The sequence below is a fragment of the Camelus ferus genome, chromosome 1 (assembly GCF_009834535.1).
Source record: "Camelus ferus isolate YT-003-E chromosome 1, BCGSAC_Cfer_1.0, whole genome shotgun sequence".
Classification (NCBI taxonomy): domain Eukaryota; kingdom Metazoa; phylum Chordata; class Mammalia; order Artiodactyla; family Camelidae; genus Camelus; species Camelus ferus.
This window is the reverse complement of record NC_045696.1, coordinates 45,660,854-45,681,643: the sequence shown is the minus strand read 5'-3', so window position 1 is coordinate 45,681,643 and position 20,790 is coordinate 45,660,854. Positions and strand designations below refer to the sequence as shown.

The following is a 20,790-nucleotide window of genomic DNA, read 5'->3' as shown; positions in this document are numbered from 1 at the left end:
TTATGTAGTTTTTATGTTTGAAATTTGTGAATGTATTAATTTTTTAAAAATGCACATAAAACAGTAGTAATTTACTCTTAAATCTCTTATTAAAATAGCTCAAATGTCAGCCCACCATATGACAGTTATGCAGATTCTGAAAATATTGATTCCCCAAATACATATTTTTAGTTGTCTAAATTCTATTAACATGTCTGGGCAGCAACTTGGCCAAGTCAGAGTAATTAAGCATATAATAATGTACTCCATTATAACAGTAGTCTTTAAGTTTCACAAAGTGCTTTTACATGTATTATCTCTTTTATTTACCTTTTTAAATAAAGAATAACAAGTAAAGAAAAATTTTTTCTTCCTCCCTTTCTTCCTTCCTTCCTTTCCTCCCTCCCTCCCTCCCTTTCTCTCCCTTACTTTTTCTCTTTCTTTCTCTCTCCCTTTCTCTCTCTCTCTCAATCTGAGTCTTGAAAAAGTAAAGGGACTTCCTTACTGATGTGGAGTGGCAGAGGAAATAGGAGATAAGAGAATCAAATTTCTTCCAGTTCCTACTTCAGTGCTTTCCACCGTATTTTACCATCTATGTAAAGGTATAGACCTTAGGTAACTTACCCTAATGGTCATAATTTCTGCAATAAATTGTTCTCTTGAGAGCGAAGATTGCAATGTAGTTACCTGCAGTCTAGAAATGGGTTAAGTAACATCCCTATGTGCTCTGAGCAGATAAAAGAGAAAGAGTAATAGTTTTTAGATAGGATGGTCTAGATTTGAACCAACAACATGACCACAGGTAGATCAATAATATATTTACCTGCCCTAAGAATTGTCAGGCACTTAATCATAACGTCTGAGTATTTCCTCTGCTGTTTTTTTTTCCATTGTGAAGGACTTCCAGATAACTTTCAAATAAATCATGACTTGTGAATTTCCATTGCTAGCTTCCCTAGAAAGTGTGTGACTAGAGAGCACCACTTCAAGGATAAGAAATCATAGAATCATATAAAGCAGATTCATTTACTCAAGCCTTACTCCCTTTCTTGACTATATTAAATGACCACTATTACTTTTACATTTTCAAGTTGTGTTAAAATCACTGGATGCATTTTCCATTTAATTTCCAGTTATTCATATTAAGATGATATATATATTTTATTTATATTTAAGTATTTTAACACATTAAATGTCTCTTGTTTTCTTCCCTGATAAATATTTTGCCAACCATTCCATTTCTTACTGTAACCACTAGAGAAAAAGTCATTCAAGTTCATCTTTCAGATATTATTTAAATTTTATTTAAATTTTAGTACAAAAAGTATTAATTTGCATAATACTCTACAAAAGAAAGGCTCTACCTCTATGAAGCTTTTAATCTTTTGGAAGAAAAATAAAGCAGACATATGAATAAACATTTTTATGTAATTGCAAATAGTGGCAAGTGAAGGAAAACAATCTTAAGGGACAAAATTAGTATCTGAGATGGAAGTGGAACTGAATCCTAGTAAATAATTAAGTGTGAGCCAGACAAATAGGGACAAGAGACAAAGATCCTAGCAGACCTTCAGCTCTCACTGGAGACCTAACACGTGAAGAGCTCTGCATAATTAAGGAAGCAAAACAAACGTGAATCCTGTAGTTGAAACTGAGTGAGTGAAAGAAATGCTTCTTTTCTAAAATGATCTAGCACTTCCAAAATGTATTCCTGTTAACAGATCATCAGTACCTTTACAGCTATATTCTAGTACAATAGGAAACCATTAAATGGTTCCTAGAAGGGTTGTGGACTGATTGAATCTGTATCTGTAAAACACCCACTCTGGCTGCTCTATGGAGATCACTGCAGAGAATTTCTTGAAAACCAGGTAAGTGGCTCATGCATTAGTCCAGAAGAGGGAAAGAGCATTGGACTAGGGTGGTGTATTAGATGAGCTTTTTGCTGCAGTAATGTCATGTAACAATGATCTCAAAAATCACAGTAATTTATTTTTATCACTCATGGTTTTGCAGGTAGACTGAAGGCTCAAGGGCTCACCTCAAGCCTTGGGTGCAAGTTTGTTCTGTGTATCTCCTCTTTCTTGTGGGACCAGCAGCTTCCCCAGGTATGTTGTTTTCAAGGCAGATGGGCAGAAGTACAAAAGGCTAAGGCAAGTTATGTAAGTATATTAAACTTTCTTTCAGATAAGGCATATATTATATCTGCCTACATTCCATTAGCTAAAGCAGATCCCATGACCAAGCAAAACTTTGGGAAGGGAAATAAAGTCTGGCTACTCTAACAGGAGTTACTACAATATTATATTGCAAAAAATATATACAACCGTGAGTGAAGAATATAATCTAAGGGATTATTATAATAGGTTGGATGTATAATACTTTTTGCAGATAATTTTAAATTACATATGAGGGATGAGAGAGGAAGTTGTAAATGATGATTCCCTCTGTTTTGGCATAAAAAACTGTGTAGATGCAAGTGTCATTTACTGATAGAAAGAGACAGAAGTCAGAGTTGAAAAGAAGACCAGTATTTCAGTTTGGGAGTTTGGGACATGTTGATGAAATAGAAAAATGATAGAGGTAGGTAACTGTGTATTCATCTTAGTAGTGAAGTATGGTTAGGGCTAGAGTTGTTGGCATAACAGTGGTCTCTCTCTCTCTCTGTCCCTCTCTTTCTCTTTTTTCTTTATTTTTTGTTTTTTGGTTGCTTCTTTTATAAGAATAAGGAGAAGTAAATTGTAGAAGCAGTAGTGGGGAAAACTGTGGGCCTCAACTCTGTACCTTGAGGTATGAAATGTTTGGGAGAATAAATGCCTGTAATTAAAAAAGATTTGAGGGGAGGAAAGTGCTCAGGACCAGGCAGTCAGGCCAAAGTAGAGGGAGTTCCAAAGAGTCAATGGAAAGATTTAGGTGGACTGAGATTTGGGTCAGATGGCTTTATGCAGCAATATGGAAATGAGATTTTGATAAACACACGACCAAAGAAATTTAGAGATCCGGTTTTGACAAACTTAAAGAAAAATGTAAGACATCACTCTTTTGTTTATGTTCCCAACTTTTAAGATACGTATTGTAAAAATGCATGACACTTCAAGATACTTGTAAAAGAATAGTCACCATTTTCATTTTTCAGTAACTTTTACTTTATTCATACGCATATATCCCCCTCCATTAGGTTATTATAATAATTGAAATGATATGAAGATTTATGAGGAAAATTAGTTGTATTCTATTTTTTATGGTAACTAATGATAATATTTTGTGGATTCTTTTATAACTTTATGCATGTGTATATGTATGTTTATTTATAGGGCTTTTTATTTCATTCCTGTTTTTCTCATATGAATTTGATTTATTCACTTAACAATGTATCTTGGAATATTCCTCTAAGTCAGTAATGTAGATGTATTTTCTTGTTTGTGACAGTTGTTTAATGCTGTATTATTTGTACAACGTTAGTTCAATTTTTCTCTTAATGATGAGCATACATGTGTTGCAAGAACTAGTATTTTTACTTGTTACTGTTTTTATTTTCTATTTTATTGGCCACTACAAACAATGCTTTTAGAAATGCTTTGTGCATAGGTATTTAAATACTGAAGCTTTTATGTTTGCATGATAGATTTCTGAAACCTCCAGAATTACTGCTCCAAGGAAAGTGGATATGTTTGTTTTTTTTTTAATTTTAGTACATGTTGCTAGGTTTCTTAATCTGAAAGATTGTAACAATTCACATTTCCATCAAAAATACATAAGTATTCACTTATCAGTATCATTTCCATCATTGATTGTGATTTCTTTTTTTGTTGTTAATTTTCTCTCTCTTTTTTAAAACTGATTTTTGATGACTGCATTATTCATTTATTCAAAAAATATTTCTTATGTTCTTAGTGTACTTGGCATTAAGAATACATTGGCAGGCAAGGTAGAAATGATACCAGTCTTCCTGGATTCTAATAAGCTGAGAAATTAGTTTATTATTAATTAACAAATGTGTTAATTGTGACAAATGCTGTAAGAAGAAAAAATATGATGCTAAAGAACACTCTTTGCTAAGGTTTCACAGAGGAAGTAATACCTAAGCCAAAACATAATATTTAAGTAGAAATCAGCCAGGTGAAGGAAGAATGGGATGGGGAGAATATTTCCATGCAGAGGAAGTAAATCAAATGTAAAGGCCCAGAAGAACTAGAGAACCTGGTTAGCACATAGCATGAGAAGTAAAAGAGAGCCCTGTAGTGAACAAGTTTGCCTTTTAAGCCAAGTTAAGAAGAAGAACACAATAACTGTAAGAAAACACTGGAAAGATTTATGCAAGAGTGTGACTTGGCAAGATTTGTATTTTAGAAGGATCTTTAGGTTTGTACTATGTAAAACTGACTGGCCAAGAGTGAATGCAATTGAAGCAATTCAAGTGAGGGACTTCTGGAGTAAGGCAATAGACTAGAAGATGGAAAGAAGCAAATGGAGTTGGTAAAGTGAAGAAAGCTTTGTGTTAAATTGGATGAGCCAATTAAATAGTGAGAAGGGATTCCATGTTCCCAGTTTTCTCTTTGTAAAATTGAGTGGCTGGTGGTTCTGTTAACTAAGAAAGAAAATCCTCTGGCTAATAACCAGAAACCAAGTTTAATGTGTTTAATTTCAATCATACTGAGTTTGAGAGCTCCCAAATGCCCTAGTAGAGCTGTCTAATTGGCATCTGGGTAAATGTATCTGGAGCTCAGGGTTGAACCTTGAGTTGAAGATGAAAGTTTTTCCTTTCTTTGGCTCCTTTGTTGAGAATAAATTCCCAAAATGGGTCAAACAGTCATGAATATTTGTATGGTTCTTGGTGTTGATTACTATAACTTTTGCAAAAACAATTTCTCATTTACATTTCTACTAGCAATATATGACTATACCATTTTCATCTCATAATTCCTCTCATTGAATAATGCTATTAATATAATTTTTCTTTGAATGAGTGACTGAAGACAAATTTGTCTTAATTTCTACTTCTTCGGTTTGTATAGTAAACAAGATATGTTCAATTAGTTGTATTTCCCCTTAGGTGAATTGTCTGTTCCTCTCCTTTACCTAGTCACCACTTGTGCTGTCATCTATGCATGGGAGCTTATTCAGTAAGTAATCGTTTGTTGTGTGTTTATCACCATGCATTCGGCAGTTAAATAACAGTTTTGAGCTCAGAATAAAAATGCATAGAACACTTTCTTTGCCTTCTTGTCCAGAGAAACAGAAACAGTAACTAGAAGAAGATTAAAATAATGTGTATCAGTGCCATGAGAGAGAGATGTCTGGGTTGGTATGGAGGTATCTTGAGGGGTGCCTGACCCAGACTGAACAGTGGTGGGAGAGAGAAGCGAACAACATATGAGCTGGAAAAGGAAGGGTAACTGAGCTAGGAAAAGGTGGGTTGCAGGGAAGGTTGGGGCTGTGTCGAGAGTGAGGTGGGTCAGGTAGAAGTAATAGCTTGTGGAAGGCAGAGAGAGGAACAAGAGGTTCAGGTACAAAAATTATTTCAATGAGATTAAGGCATTGAGTGGGAAAACAGAGAAAGACAAAAATAATAGATAAGTAGAGGTCAGATTACAAGGTTAGCTGTGTGGTACAATTTATTTCCTTGATAACTTCATGTCAGAAACTATTCTATTATATACAGAAACCACACTTATGCCTTATTTCCGTAGAATGGAGTTTGGTACAAGGCATTACATTTTCTGCCCATTTTGACCCATGTGAATGGAGACATCAATGAAATAAAGTGAAATTTTACTGCTCATGGCATAAATATGAACAAAAAATTGAAGCTAGATTATATTCTATTCCATTTATGTTCCAAACTTTTTTTTTCAAAACTCAATGAGTTTGTTCCGTGATTTTTTTTTAAATGTTTTAAGATTGATTGCCAACATACTTCATAGTTTCACAGATTTTTTGATAAGCTAATACAAATTTGGAAATATGGGATTAATAATATAGAACATTAAAGACCCTATTCATGAAGTCAGAATTTACAAAAATGAATATGAAATTTGAAATAAACAGCAAATGAACTGATAGTTTCTTAATCTCATACTTCGGATATTCCTTTATTTTCTTCTAGGAAGTAATAAACACATAATTTTTAGACTGTGATTATTTACCACGAAGTTTGTGAGATGCCAAACATGCTGCCAGTGAATGAAAAAAAAAAAAAAGAAATAAAACCAAAAAACAAAGCCCCCAAACCTCAAATTCTACTCTCTGGTCAGCACAGGAGAATTAGTTGTTATTTCCTATATAATGGGCACATTTGCTTAGACTGGGTTTAATTTTGTTCAAACTCACCACTGATAGCAAAGTCATCAATTTTACCTGGAACATACAGTTTATAAAGTTGAAAAGAGCAATAAAATACCCAGCATTTAAATAGAAAACAATGTTTTAGGATCTTTGATGGCATTGCATCATCTTTTAAATTTGTAACATAAAGCCAAATACTTTAAATAGAAAAGTGTATTTCTGCATTACTGCAAACCATATTTTTTGTGGGAATAAGTTTGGCAACATTTGTTTAGTTCATAATTTCTACTGAATAGCAATGAATTTGACAGCAAATTCCTATTAACTTATTTGTCATGCATCCTTCATGTATGGTCTTTAAAGTGTTTGCAGAAGCTATTTTTTACCTCAGTAACGTTGACTGATAGACAATCCAATCCCATTCATACTCTTAGATTGAAGCATATAAGTGAAAACAAATTATTCACTGTAAAAATAGAGGCTAAAAACTAACAAAATATAATTAGTCATGCAAATAAATTAAAACAGTGTAGCCTAAATAAATATTTAGAAACAATGTGAGGACCTAATGATCATCATTCTAAGTGAAGTAAGCCAGAAAGAGAAAGAAAAATACCATATGAGATCGCTCATATGTTGAATCTAAAAAAAGAAAAAAAGAGGACACTAATGAACTCATCTACAAGACAGAAACAGACTTGCAGACATAGTAAACAATCTTATGGTTACGGAGGGCAAGTGGGTGGGAAGGGGTAAAGTTGGGAGTTTGAGATTTGCAAATGTTAGCCACTATATATAAAAGTAAATTTAAAAAATAGATTTTTTTCTGTATAGCACAGGGAACTATATTCAATATCTTGTAATAACCTTTAATGAAAAAGAATATGAAAACCAATATATGTATATGTATGTGTATATATATATGCATGACTGGGACATTGTACTGTACACCAGAAATTGACACATTGTAACTGACTATACTTCAATTTTAAAAAAAATGTGAAAATCACCTATACTTTGCCTAAAAATAATGCATGTGACCACATTATATGTGGAAGGACAGGAGTTAGAAACCAATGGCATATACTGATAGATGCTGCATTGTTATGCATACAGGTGAGTTGTAACCTTAGGTTCTTTCAAATCTCTATAAATGTTCCAGTTTAATGAATCAATGGAAGTCTCACTAGAATTGATGAATTGATGAATACTAGAATTCAAGTCATGAAAGTATTATCTAAGTGTCCTTGAGCAAGTATTTCTTAGTTTCCTCTGTATGTTAAGTACTCTTTTAGGTGCAAAGGATACAGAAACAAACATAATGGACAAAAACCTTGCCAGAGAGGGCTGTATTCTATTAAGGGAACAGGATAATAAGCAAATAAATAAAACAATAAATAAATAAGCTTATTTCAAACTGTGATAAGCACTTTTTAGTAAATAAAGTAGTGTGATAGGATAGGAAGAATTTTAGATAGAATGACTTCTCTTAGAAGTTAACATTTACAATGAGTCTTGAAGATAAGCAAGAGCCAACAATACCTATTATAAATCACAATGGAAAGGTCAAGTAGACAAATGAATGTATTAGTGTTGTGCTGAGGGGAACAAAACAGAGCTATCAATTTTGTAGTGATAGTTTGTATATGGTGCTGTTTAAATCCATGGAAATATAATTACCCAAGAAGAAAATATTACTAGACTAGAAAACAGGGTTCATAACCAGTCCCTGAAGCACTCCAGTGTTTTGGGTAAGCATATTTTATGTAGTAAAATGCTAAAGGGCCACAAGGAAAAGTTAGGAGGGTATGAAGTCTTAACCCAAAGAGAGGGTAACTTCATTAACTGTGTCGTCTGTAACAGAAATTTAAAACAATAACAGAAATATTTCCACTGGATTGGACAATAGGGAGGTATTAGTGATCATTAAGGTAATTTCAGTGGAGAAGTGAGGAAGAAAACCAAATCAGAGTAGTTTGAAGAGTAAATGGTAGATACAGATGGATTTACTACTTAGTCTATAGACAATATCTTTTAAAAAGGGCTTTGAAACAAAGAAAAATATGTTGGAGTGATAACCGGAAGAGGATATAGGCGTAAGAAAGAGTATACTCACAATGCAGAAGAGAAAGGAGATAAAGTCCTTGAGCAAATGAGAGGCAATAGGATCTAGTATCCAAGTGAAGGATTCAGTATTATATAGGGACAGCTCATATGAAATAGAAGGGAAAAAGATATGAATGCATATTGGGCGATGGAGATATGAAGTAGTATTATGTAATTACTTCTCAGTGAATACGAATTGTTCTCATAGGTTGAAAAAGCACAATCTTTTGGTGGTTTGATATTACCTTCTTATCTTGAAGACTGGGAAAACAAGTTTGCTGGTGAAATGTAGAATAATGGCTAGGTACTGCTAAGTGCCCGCTTGCAGTCTGGGTTCAGGGATATAGAGTGAGTCTAGGCAATAGGTTCTGTTTTCTCCATTTGTGTTCATGTGTTGGGGTATGGGCATGGAATAGGTTGAATATGGGGTTTAATTTGTGTTATTTTTTCAGGTATATTCAAAGGGGGAACTGGGGGGTGTGATAAGTAAATTGAAAAGTATGATTATCATGATGGATCACTGATCTGTAGCTGAATAAGGAAGAAAGTAAGGACATTGAGAGGGGCAAGAAAGCAGTTGGACAAATAGTTTGTAAATACTGGTGAAACTGAAGTTGGAGAACAAGTATTTAGAACCTGTAAAAATAGATGGTAGTTCTCAAAGAGAATGGAAATCAGAATGAAGTAAGAATGAAAATTTAGTTAAATGGTTACTAAAGAACAGTGTTTTCTATCAGAACCCCAAGCCCAGAGATGCACATAGAAGACAGTAAACAATATGAAGTCCTGAATACTTTTAAAAATTACCTCCAACTAAGAACCTAACAGATTGAAATAACACATATCCTAATGAAACAGGATGGTAGGTTTACAAATTAGATTTTTATGTCTCTGTGATGACAAAGTAGGTCATTCTCAAACACAATTTTATAGACGAGACTATCTTACAGCAAAACTATAAAATGACAGAGGAAAAATATTTTTAAAAGACTGAATTTAAAAGAATATTTTGGCCTTAAACACTGAAATCTTTTCTTCATAAACTTACAACATACATGTTGTGACTCTCATAAATGAGTCAGAAGTTTTCTTCTTATTCCAAAGACATAATTGTCTTTATAGATAACTCAACCAATCCTTTTTTTTAAAAATGTATGTTTACATTTAAAAACACTAAAAATATGGATTCTATTTGTAAAAGGAGAAGTCTGAAATAAGTGAATATTTTCACCCACTATCTCTGAGATTCCTGGCTAATCGGTAATTGAGTTAGAAACTCCTTTGCTATGCTGTTGTACGTTTAGTGAATTCAGACTGCTTTTGTAAATATAAGAAGGCCTAAGTAAGATATACTTAGAAACATTAGACTGAATATATGATTGTATTTCTATTATCTGCTACATTCTTTAGAAGAAAGTAATAACAATATCCCTAACGGAAAAGAGATCCAAATACTAAAATCCATTTCCCTATACCAATCACAAGAAGTAGAAGAAAATAGAGCTTTCAAATTTCAAGTAATATAGAAGTGTTCTAATATGAGACAAACATCAACCATAAGGACTTTTGTTATTAACCACAATGGCAAAGATGATTTTATTCTTTGTTACTTTGTAAAATATATTTGTGTGTGTATGTGTGTATATGGTGTGTATGCACATAAATAAGATTATGTGTGCTTGGTATGGAGGAAAAGAGAGGAATGGTTGCAGATAAGTGGTTCTGTAATTTTTTGATCAATTTCTATGTTTGCATCAATCCACTGTGATTATTTGAATATGGCTGTCAGGAAAGTGTTATGCTTGAAACAGATTTCTCTGTGAAGAAACTGGGAGTTTTAAGACTCTGGATTCAATTAGAGAGGGTTTATCATGAAGAGTATTAATGAAGTAAGAAGCAAACTTTGTTGAACATGTTTACAGGATAGTAATTATAATAATGGATTTGGATTTCAACTTTCCTTCTTTTCTAATATTAGCATTTAAAACTGTAATTTTCCATATCTGTACTCCTTTCATTACATCCTACATATTTTGTTGTTTCATTTTAATTATATTTTATTCAAAATACTTTCTAATTTATTTTGGCATTTCTTCTTTAACCTATGGTTACTTAGAGTATATTGATTAATTTCTAAGTATTTGGAGACTTTTCAGATAACTTATGGCTTTGGACTCCTGGTTTAATTCCCTTGCCATCACATTACATACTCTATAAAGTCTATTCTTTTGATCTGTATTAAAACATATATTTCGCATATAGTCTATTTTGATTACCATTCCATCTACACATGGAAAGAATACATATTCTACAGGTATTGAGTGTAATGTTCTCTGAATATCAATTAGATCAAGACAGTTGACAGTATTATTCAGATATTCTCTATTCTTACTGATACCTTTAAATAGTTATTTTATCAATTACTAAGAAAGTGTTAAAATATCTCATTAGATTGTAGGTGTGTCTTTTTTTTTCTACTTCTAGTTCTACCAGTTTTTGTTATAAGTATCTTGAAGCTCTTTGATTAGGTGCATACCGATTGAGGGTTGCTATGTCTTTCTGATGAGATTGACCCTTTTATTCTTAGAAAGTGCCCCCTCTTTATCTCTGATAATATTCTTTATTTTAAAATAGAAATTTACCCATCAGTAAAATCCATAACAACTTGCTTTCATTTGTAAGTCTATTTTGGTTTATTCAGTTTTCTCTTGACTATGGATCACATTTTCTTTTGTATGGCTAGTAAAATTTTATTGCATATTGGGCATTATGGATGATACGTTATACATACTGTATATTTTATTATCTTCCTTTGAAGAGCATTGATTTTGCTCTAGCAGGCAGTTAAATTAAAGGGCTATCACCCTGAACATGTGAAAGATTGGCTTCATGTGGATAAGTTTCGAATGGAAGGATAGCTTGTTTGATTTTGCTCTTAGTCTTCAGGATATCTTTAGTCCTGGGCTGGTATCTTTTCTCTTAAGGCTTTATCTGTTTGAAGCTTTAATGGAATGCCCAAGCTGCTCATGAAGGTCTTCTAACATAAAAAATTGAAACTTCAAAACTCTGTCTCCTTTGTTGTGTACATCAGCTGAAATACATGCTCAAGGCTAACCAGTTGGTAAGTACAGGGTTGTGATTCACAGTCACTGTCCTTTATTTCAGATCCTACATAGTTAACTACTCCTCTAAATTGTTTCAAAGTAAATAGAAAAACACAAATGGTTTAAAAGAGGCCAGTGTTTATTAGACATGAATTTTAGAAAATTTCGCTTTATGGATGTATGGAAGTTCACAGAGGAAAGAGATTAGAAGAAAAGTTACTAAATTCTATACATAACACTTTATAAAGGTATTTAAATTACCCAAAAGTTCATTGCTGTTTGTGGGTTTTATGGTACATAAGGAGACAAATAACGGAGTCTGGAAGGTGGAAAAAGATCAGGGCAGAAAATTCGTATGTCCTTAGATTTAACACCATAATGCAAGTGTCTTATAATTCCTTGCTATTATCCCTCCCTCTTCTCCCATCCCATTTTGTAAAATGCTACATAATATACATTAGGTAGGGAACATTCTAATTAGCCTCAATGACCAAAGATAAATTTTGCATTGTTAGCTATTTTCAGATTAAGTTTTGTTCTAATAACTGCTTCTTCCATCATCTTCCTCAGCCTCGGTGATCATACATAAAGTATGTATTTAGAGGCAGGTTATGTGTCAGTCACTACCTTTGGAGGCATTTTGTAAAAAAAAAAAAAAACTTCAATGGTGCTATTTTTGGACAGCACTGATATAGATCCCAGCTTTTTACACAGTAGGAATGGAACTTAATGTGGCATGAAAAAGCCAAATAAAACATTTAAGAAGTGATGTTTTAAGTCATATACCTAGTTTGAGTCTACTCACATGATCCAGTGGGTCCCTGCTTCAGTTTAAATAACTGTAAAATGAATGTAGCATTTTATGTTTTGGGCATTATTATATTTATTGAGTTCCATCTTTGAAATATTCTTTTTAGAAGATTTTCTGGATAACTGACTTTGTACTTTCCACTTCTTGAATAATGAAGTATCCCAGATGACATAAAATGAATATGGTTAAAGCAATTTTGGTTCAGAACAGACTGCCTAGGTTTGAATATTTTGATTCATCACTTCCCAGTTGTGTAGCTTTGTGTTAATTTTCTTACCTGTCTTCTTAAGTTTCTTCATCAAAATATTGGAAATAATTAGAGTGTTATCTTACGAAGTCCTTGTAAGGACTGAATGAGGTGATAAATGTAAAAAACATCAAACATTGTGAATGTCCTAATACTATAGGTTAAAATGCTTGCAATTTTCTGTGAAATTTACCTAGAGATGCTGAGTTTATTATAAATCTATTCATTATTCGATTACACTTTCACAGATTTTGTTGTTGGAAGTTTCTGGTTCTAGATCCGTAAGATCTTATAATCATGTCAAAATATTTTTTATGTTTGTCTGAAATTTACCTTTTTCAGCAGGAGAGTCACTTATGAAGCTTTTATTAATTTGAAATACCAATTTGAATGGAGAGAAGTCACTTTAGACCCATTTTGAAATAAATTGGGTTGAATAACTCAAATAATGTATTTTTCTGTCTTAAAGGGAAATGTTAATCTGCCTGTGTTCATTTCCTAGGGCTGCCATAACGTATTATCACAAATTTAGTGGCACAGAACAACAGAAATTCCTTTCCTCACAATTCAGGAGGCCAGAAATCTGAAATCAAGATGTCACCAGTTTGGTTCCTTCTGGAGAGACTTTTCCATGCCTCTCTCCTCGCTTCTGATGGTTGCTGGCAATCATTGGAATTCCCTGGCCTATAGATGAATAAATCCAATATTTTTCTCCACCTTCACATCATTTCCTCTTTGTAACCAATCTTCCTTTCATTTCTTTAATAAAGATACCAGTCACTGGATTGAGGGCCAACTCTAAATTCAGGATGATCTCATCTCAAGATCTTTAACTGAATTACATCTGCAAAGACACTATTTCCAAATAAAGTCACAGGTACTGGAGTTAGAGCTAGAATATAACTTTTTGGAAACCACTGTTCCACCCACTACACTGCCAAATGCTAGATTTGAGGAATTGTTATAAAAATATGAATATTCTGGTGGCAGCATAATAATTGACTAGGCACCAAAGATACAGGAATTAAATGTAAATTGTCACTACTGCAGTTGAGTTGTAGAGAAAATAAACTTTATGTATAAAATGATTTGCTATTCAATAGAGCATTTAATAGTACTCTAAATTATTTAGGCCAGGGAATTACACAGTGGGATAGGTGATGTTTTCCACGCAGGAGTCAAAATAGAAACATTCAAATTGAATTTATAAATAACATTTATTTCAACCTAATTCTTGATCTTATCATGGGAGCTTGTGTAAGAGAAACAATTCTCTATATTATGTACTGCATTTTGTATTATTTTAAATCAGCTTGCATACTTGTTTAATGAGCAGAATGTGGACCCTGCACTTCACCAGAATCGGGTTTGAATCTCATATCACCACTGTTAGCTTTGTGATCCCAGGAAAGTAAATTGACCCGTTGGTGTCCTAGTTTCCTCATCTGCAAAACGAGTGTGATAATGCCAATTTCCCAGGTGATTCTAACTTGCTATTTGAACAAGATTGAGAAATTGTATCAAGGGGGCCTGATACAGAAATGCTCATTAATGTGAAATTCTTTCCTGCACTTGGTTGTTCAAGTGGTGCCCAATCTGATCAGGCATTAAACTAAACTAAACTAATGAAAAGCAAAAGGCATTTTTAATTGATATTTTTCATATTTTCTCTGTCCACTGCCACTTGGAATAGTTGATGGATGACTTCTCATTAATCTTACTAACATCTGTTTGTACATGTTAAATATAAGGATGCAACAAAGCATTCTCTCTCTCTCTGACACACACACACACACACATCCTCACACACACACACAAAATCTTAATTTTTCATGAGTTGGGTCACAACAAACTACAATCACATACTATCTATATATACTATCTATATATGGTGATCGCTCTTATTGTAAAAAGTGAAGTCCAATCCAGTTGCTGTACTTATGACAGTTGACTCCTACTGACATTTGTTTTGTTTGTTTTTATAAATGGGAAGCTCAGGCATCACCAGAATAATCATACCTGGACAATCTTAAGTTCTCGTAACAACTCTTGCCAAGTTGGTAGAAACATTTATGTATGTTCCTTTTCAGTCCAGGCTGATGGTGCCTTGTGACAGTTAAGTTCTCAGGAGTGTGTAGAGACTGACTAGCTGCCAGAAAGACTTAGAAGGAGGCTTTTATGTTGGCGATTGCAGAAACTCAGGGTGTGGTCTTTACTATTTCAGGTGCAAAAACTTGATCTTGTTGGTGATCCAGAAATCAGGCTGAGGAATCATGATTCATACTTGTTTACTCAAAAGAGATTGATGTGTATGAACAAAAAGACTAATTCACTGAGTAAATGGGCCATAGTGCTTTTTGATGAGAATTTTAATTGTAAGAAACTTAATCATATACATTTATTTATAGTTATGTGTAATAAGGAAATGAGAGACCTACACTTTCATATAATCATGTTTCTTTATAATTGTATGTGAATTTATTTAAGAATATTCATGTTTATCAAACATTTTTATAACAGAAAACATTAAAGCTTCCAAGTGTTCAAACATGACTGGAACCGTGCTTTCCAAACTATGAGCTTTAGTCCATAATGGATTGTAGAAACATTTTCCTGGATTGCAAAAAGCATATTTTCACAAGTTACCCCAATTTATTAATGAGAGAATTGAGGCACAGAGATACTAAATAAAGTGTCTAAATCCATGTAGTTAGCCAGAGGAAGCTGAGTTTCCTGATTTGGTAGAGTTGGTTGCTTTGGCAGTTCTGGGTATTTTGTGATTCCATATAAATTTTAGGACTATTTGTTCTAGTTCTGTGAAAAATGTCCTGGGTAATTTGATAGGGATCTCATTAAATCTGTATATTGCTTTGGGTAGTATGGCCATTTTCATGATATTAATTCTTCCAATCCAAGGGCATATGATATCTTTCCATTTCTTTAAATCATCTTTAATTTCCTTAATCAGTGTTTTACAGTTCTATGCATATAAGTTTTTCACCTCCTTGGTCAGGTTTACTCCTAATTACTTTATTTTTTTCATATGAGTTTAAAAGAGATTGTTTTTTACTTTCCTTTTCTGATATTTTATTTTTAGTGTAGAGAAATGCACCTGATTTCTGTATGATAATCTTGTATCCTGCTACCTTGCTGAATTCATTTATCAACTCAAGTCATTTTCCTGTGGAGTCTTTAGGGTTTTCTGCATGGAGTTTCTTTCTTCCTTTCTTCATTTCAATATTTATTTCCAACCTTTATGTCAGAAAAGTAAATTATATGAAGGCCTGTGTTTCAGGTTTTGATTTCAGGACAAAGAAAGTTTATCTTCACTGTTCTTTATAATTAGTATGTGTATGTGTGTGACAATGTGTGTTTCTGTAGGGAGTATGGCCTGACTTACAGATGTCCTCCTTTAGAGCTAAACCTCAGCTTTCAAAGCTTCTTTTATATACATTAATGAATAGGCATGAAAAATACCTACATTACCCATACTCTTCTCATATATTCAGAATCTTAATGAAGAAATAAAAATGTTACAGTTGCTTCTAAGTTTTGAAAGACAGGAGGAAAATACTTCCTTATGATGAAATTAGAGAACTTTTTTCCAGTTAAACTTATGTAGGTAAGAGATATGGATACATCCCCACAATCTGATAACTTTTGAGGTTCAGCATTTTTTGGCTCAATGAATTTGCTAAAATCTTACTACAATTATTATAGCATTCTTAATATATTCAAAATACCATTTGACATGGTGATAAATAAGAAACACGTCTCCCCATCCTGAAACTTGCACTAACAGGAGTGTTAAGGCCCAATATAATCTATCCCAATATATTATTTGTTTGTTTGTTTGTTTAAACCAAACAGATTGTATCGTTTATGGAGTTAATTGCTGTGTCAAATTAAAGGTTTGGGCAATTTTAGATAAAATGATCAGGAAAACCTCCCTGAAGAAGTGACATTTAAACAGAAACTTTAATTACTTGAAGGAACAAACCATGGTAGATCTGGGAATGAACACTCTAGAAGGAAGGTTCTGGAATAACCGGTATAAAGGCCTAAGCTGACTGTTTAGGACAGGGCAAGGTGAGCTCTAACAGCCGGGTCATGTGGGGCCTTGTAAGAAGTGTAAGTAAGGAGTTTATACTTTATTCTAAGTGTGATCAAAATCTGTAGATAATTTTGAACATGGAAATCACATATCTGATTTAAATTTTAAAGAGATCACTCTATGTGCTCCAAACAGAATAGATAAAAGGAGGCTATAGGCTAGTGCAGTTGTTCTAGCAAGGAATGTTATACGTGAGTTTGGAGGGGACAGTGGCGGTGGTAGGATTTTGGATATGTTATTAAGATAGACTATTTAGGACTTGCTCTGATTAAGGTAACATTTCTAATAAATGTGAAAGAATAGACTATGGAGGGAAGCAAACTGGATACCCTTCTCATTGACAAAAATAAATGTCAAATGAATGAAAGAGCTAGATGTTAAAAAAAAATCTGTAAACATATCATAGGGAAATATAGAAAAATATTCTTATATATTTGTGATTAGGAAAGCCTATCTTAATTAAGTCACAAAGATCAGAATCCCCTCAAAAAAAGACAAAAGTATTTGAGATTACATAAAATAAAACAAAGGAAAATATTCTGAATCTATGAAGATTACCTATAAGTCAATTAAAGACACAATAAAAGAGTGGCCAAAACATATAAACAAGAGCTTCAGAGAAGAAATATGATCAAAGGATAAGAAAAATTCTCAACTTTATCTCAAATCAGTGAAATACAAATTAGAACAAAAATTTATGAATCATTACAGTAATAGACGTTTGAAAAGTGGCTAATACCAGGTGTTAGTGAGAAGGTGGGTGAAGAAATACTTTCATACTTTGTAGATGTTCATAAATTGTGGATGGGAGGACACACTGGCATAATCTTATTGGAAGGCAACTTTGGCAGAGTCAATCAGAATTCAAAATCCTTTTTTCCTTTAACTGTAGGTATCTGCCATAGGTGTGTAGAAACATGCACAAGGGTATTTATTTCAGCATTAATAATAGCAGTGAAAATCTGGAAACCTTAATGTCCAACAGAAGAGAACAGTAAACTGAATATGGCACATATATGCTACATAATGCTATGTAGTGGTTTAAAGGAGTAAGATACCTCTGTATGTACCTTCAAAGATCACTAAACCATTATTGAGGGAAAAACCCAAAACCAAACAAAACAAATTATAAAACAATTCTTGAAGCCTGACCCTATTTATGTAAAAAAAAAAAAAAAAAAAAGAAAAAAGAAATAAATAAGAAAAGAACTCTCACTTAAGTATGTAATTAGGTAGTAGTATATTTTGTGTTTACATTTATGTAAATGCATAAAGTCTACACATATGTACATAAAATTGTTGACTTGTAGGGTGAGCAATGGATTTGGTGAGGGAGTGAAAAGGTAATTTTAGTTTTTGCTCTGTATAGTTTGTACTGTTATAAATGTTCTTTGAGTATGTACTCATGTATTCATTATCTAATTAAAATTAAATTTTATGTATTCTGATTAGTCAACTTGGCAAGTAATAAAAGCTCATCATTTTGACTGAATTATTTCCCAAATGAGACTATCTCATTTATGTATCTCATTCTTAAGTCTTAACTGAGTACATGGTTTCTATTCACCAATCAAATGTGTGTCTTCAAGCTCACCTGGCCCTCAGCCCTGCCAGGCAGTAGCCACCCAACTTTCTCCAGCCTTTGAGGAAGAATTCATAACCTACATTCTCCCCAGTCTCCAAATTCCCCACTTTTCTCTTCCCCCTCCACGGATGACCTCTGCTTGGAATACAAAGAAAATACATTAATAGGCAGAAGTTTCTCATCTTCCTACTTCTCCTACAAAATTTTCTTCATCATCACCATCCTTTCAGCCATTACGCTTTGTTATGAACCAAGTTATGCCTCCCCTCCTCCCCACTGCAATTTTTTTTTAATTTCAAAGTTGAAATCCTAACCCCCAGTACCTCAGAATGTGACTTTATTTGGAGATAGGGTCTTGAAAAAGGTAATTATGGTGAAATGAGGTTGAATGGGTAGGTTCTAATCCAATATGAATGGTGTCCTTATAAGAAGAGGAGATCAGAACAGACACATACTGAGGAAAAGTTATGTGAAGGCAGAAGGAAAAGGACTGACATCTGCAAGCCAAGGAGAGAGACCTCAGAAGAAACCAACTCTGCTGACACCTTGATCTTGGACTTCTTGCCTCCAGAATTATGAGAACAAAATATTTTATCTTGTTTAAGCCACCTACCCAGTCTGGTATTTGTAATGGCAGCCCTAGCAAGTCAATACACACTTACACTTGAGGAATTTTTCCCCCTCTCTAAATTAGTCCCTCCACTAGTGCTCTCTGTCCCATTTGTTCCTTTCTCCACATATCACCTTTCCCTTTTGTATTTTCTAAATCTCTTTTCTGTTGATTTTCCCCTTCTAACTATAGATGCATTCATACATATATATGTATATATGTTCTGAGATTATACATACACTCATAGTTCCTGCCATTGAGAGAAAAGAAAAAATACTACCAAAAAACATATTTGACACTACATTTCCTTCTTTCTTACCCATTTTGATACTTCAGTCACCTTATTGAATTAGTAGCCTGCACTTTTTCTATCAGCTTACTAATATTTCATTTCCTTTTCAACCTAACTCAGTCTGGATTATGCCCTCCCAACTACAGCTTTGACATTACCCACTCCAAGATGACTAGCTATCCATTTTACAAATGAGGAAAGGGAGGCTTTATAAGGTTCACAGAGCTAGAAATAACCATGCCAGGTTTTGAACCTAACCAAACTCCAAAGCTTTGCCCTTAAAACATTATTTTAATGCATGATGAAGCTCACGCTTCAAGGAAGCTTCAGCTCACAGCCATCTACAGGAAGTAACAGCATTCATGGTGATACAGGGTCAGGGTTACTGCAGATCTGGGAGATAGGAGGCAGCTTGAGCCCTTGCCTGTCCTCTTTTGTGAATACGTGGGAAGACCCTGATTCTGTGAATGCAGTGGGCATTTCATGCCATCTGTAGAATGACCAGTTTAGCTGAAACATCAGCCTTGAGAAAGGAATGTGAGGGTGTTGTAATTTAAAACAGAAAAGATTTAGAAATGAGGAACATTTTATCAAAAAAAAAAACCTGGACTTTAAAGTCATGAGGAATTACTGTAAAAGAAGCAGTATGTTACAGGGCTTTTATGAAGATGTCGTATCATTTCAAATTAAATAAAATAGAAGATGCTGAAAAGATATTGTGAGAAATTATAAACTTCATATAAGACAGGATCTAATTTTAATAATAATAAAAGAGTACTGAGTGCTTGTGGTGTGCTGGGTGCTGTTCTGGTGTATTGCCTGTGTTGTGTTGTGTGCTTTAACTCTCACAACAAACCTGTGGAGTAGATATCGTGTCTAGATGATTCTTTCCTGTATGTTTTGTAGTTAGCAAGTTTGCATAGATAATATATTAAGAAATCATTTAACCTCCTCAAAAATAAATAGATGGATGGATGGATGGGCAACAGAAGAATACATCAAAAAGTCACAGTAAATCTTAAAATCAGCCTAACATAAAACTTTAACCCTGAAACACTTTCAAGACAGAAATATTTCATTTAGCAAAAAGAGAAGCAATGAAAAAATATGCTTGTAGGACGTCGGACCTTTTATTGCTCATTCAAATTGAGTATACTTTTATGAGAAATTTAATGTAAAAAAGCTTATCAAGTCATAGCAAAAATTGGTCTAGAAATTACATATATCAGATGCGATGATGTAATGTATTTTACTTGTTTTGAATCTTAGAGGAAAAAATGGCTCTATTAAAATTTTTGTCTCTAATTAAAGATATTAAATTGCTAATAAGTGGGTGGCAGGCAATTTGGCAAAGGGGTAGAATAATCACTCTAGATAGAGTATTATCCATATGTGTTATGTACAAAAGGTAAGAAGATAAGTACCTAAATTAAAACAGCCAAAGTTTTAGAATTCTGCCTAGGAAAACAGACAGTTTAGCTCATTTGAGGAACAAAATAGGAACTGTGTCTTGGGTCACTAAGGAAAATTGGGTTTCATCAGACAATTTATAGCTTGCCATAGCAGTGACCAAGTAATTATATTAGGGTGCAGGAGTAGATGTAATTTAACAGGAGTTCAGATGGGACTTTTGACAGTCTATCATAGAAAAAGTTAA

At 33.5% G+C, this 20,790-nt stretch overlaps 1 long non-coding RNA gene across 1 annotated transcript in view; it reads left to right on the top strand.

Annotated features, from left to right (window-relative positions):
• Positions 1 to 1,775: 1,775 nt before the first annotated feature.
• The window catches only part of LOC116663262, a 146,083-nt gene continuing 127,068 nt past the window's right edge, over positions 1,776 to 20,790 (top strand). Inside the window, exon 1 of the long non-coding RNA XR_004319483.1 lies at positions 1,776 to 2,087. This is a non-coding gene — a long non-coding RNA (uncharacterized LOC116663262). The remainder of the gene's footprint in view (positions 2,088 to 20,790) is intronic.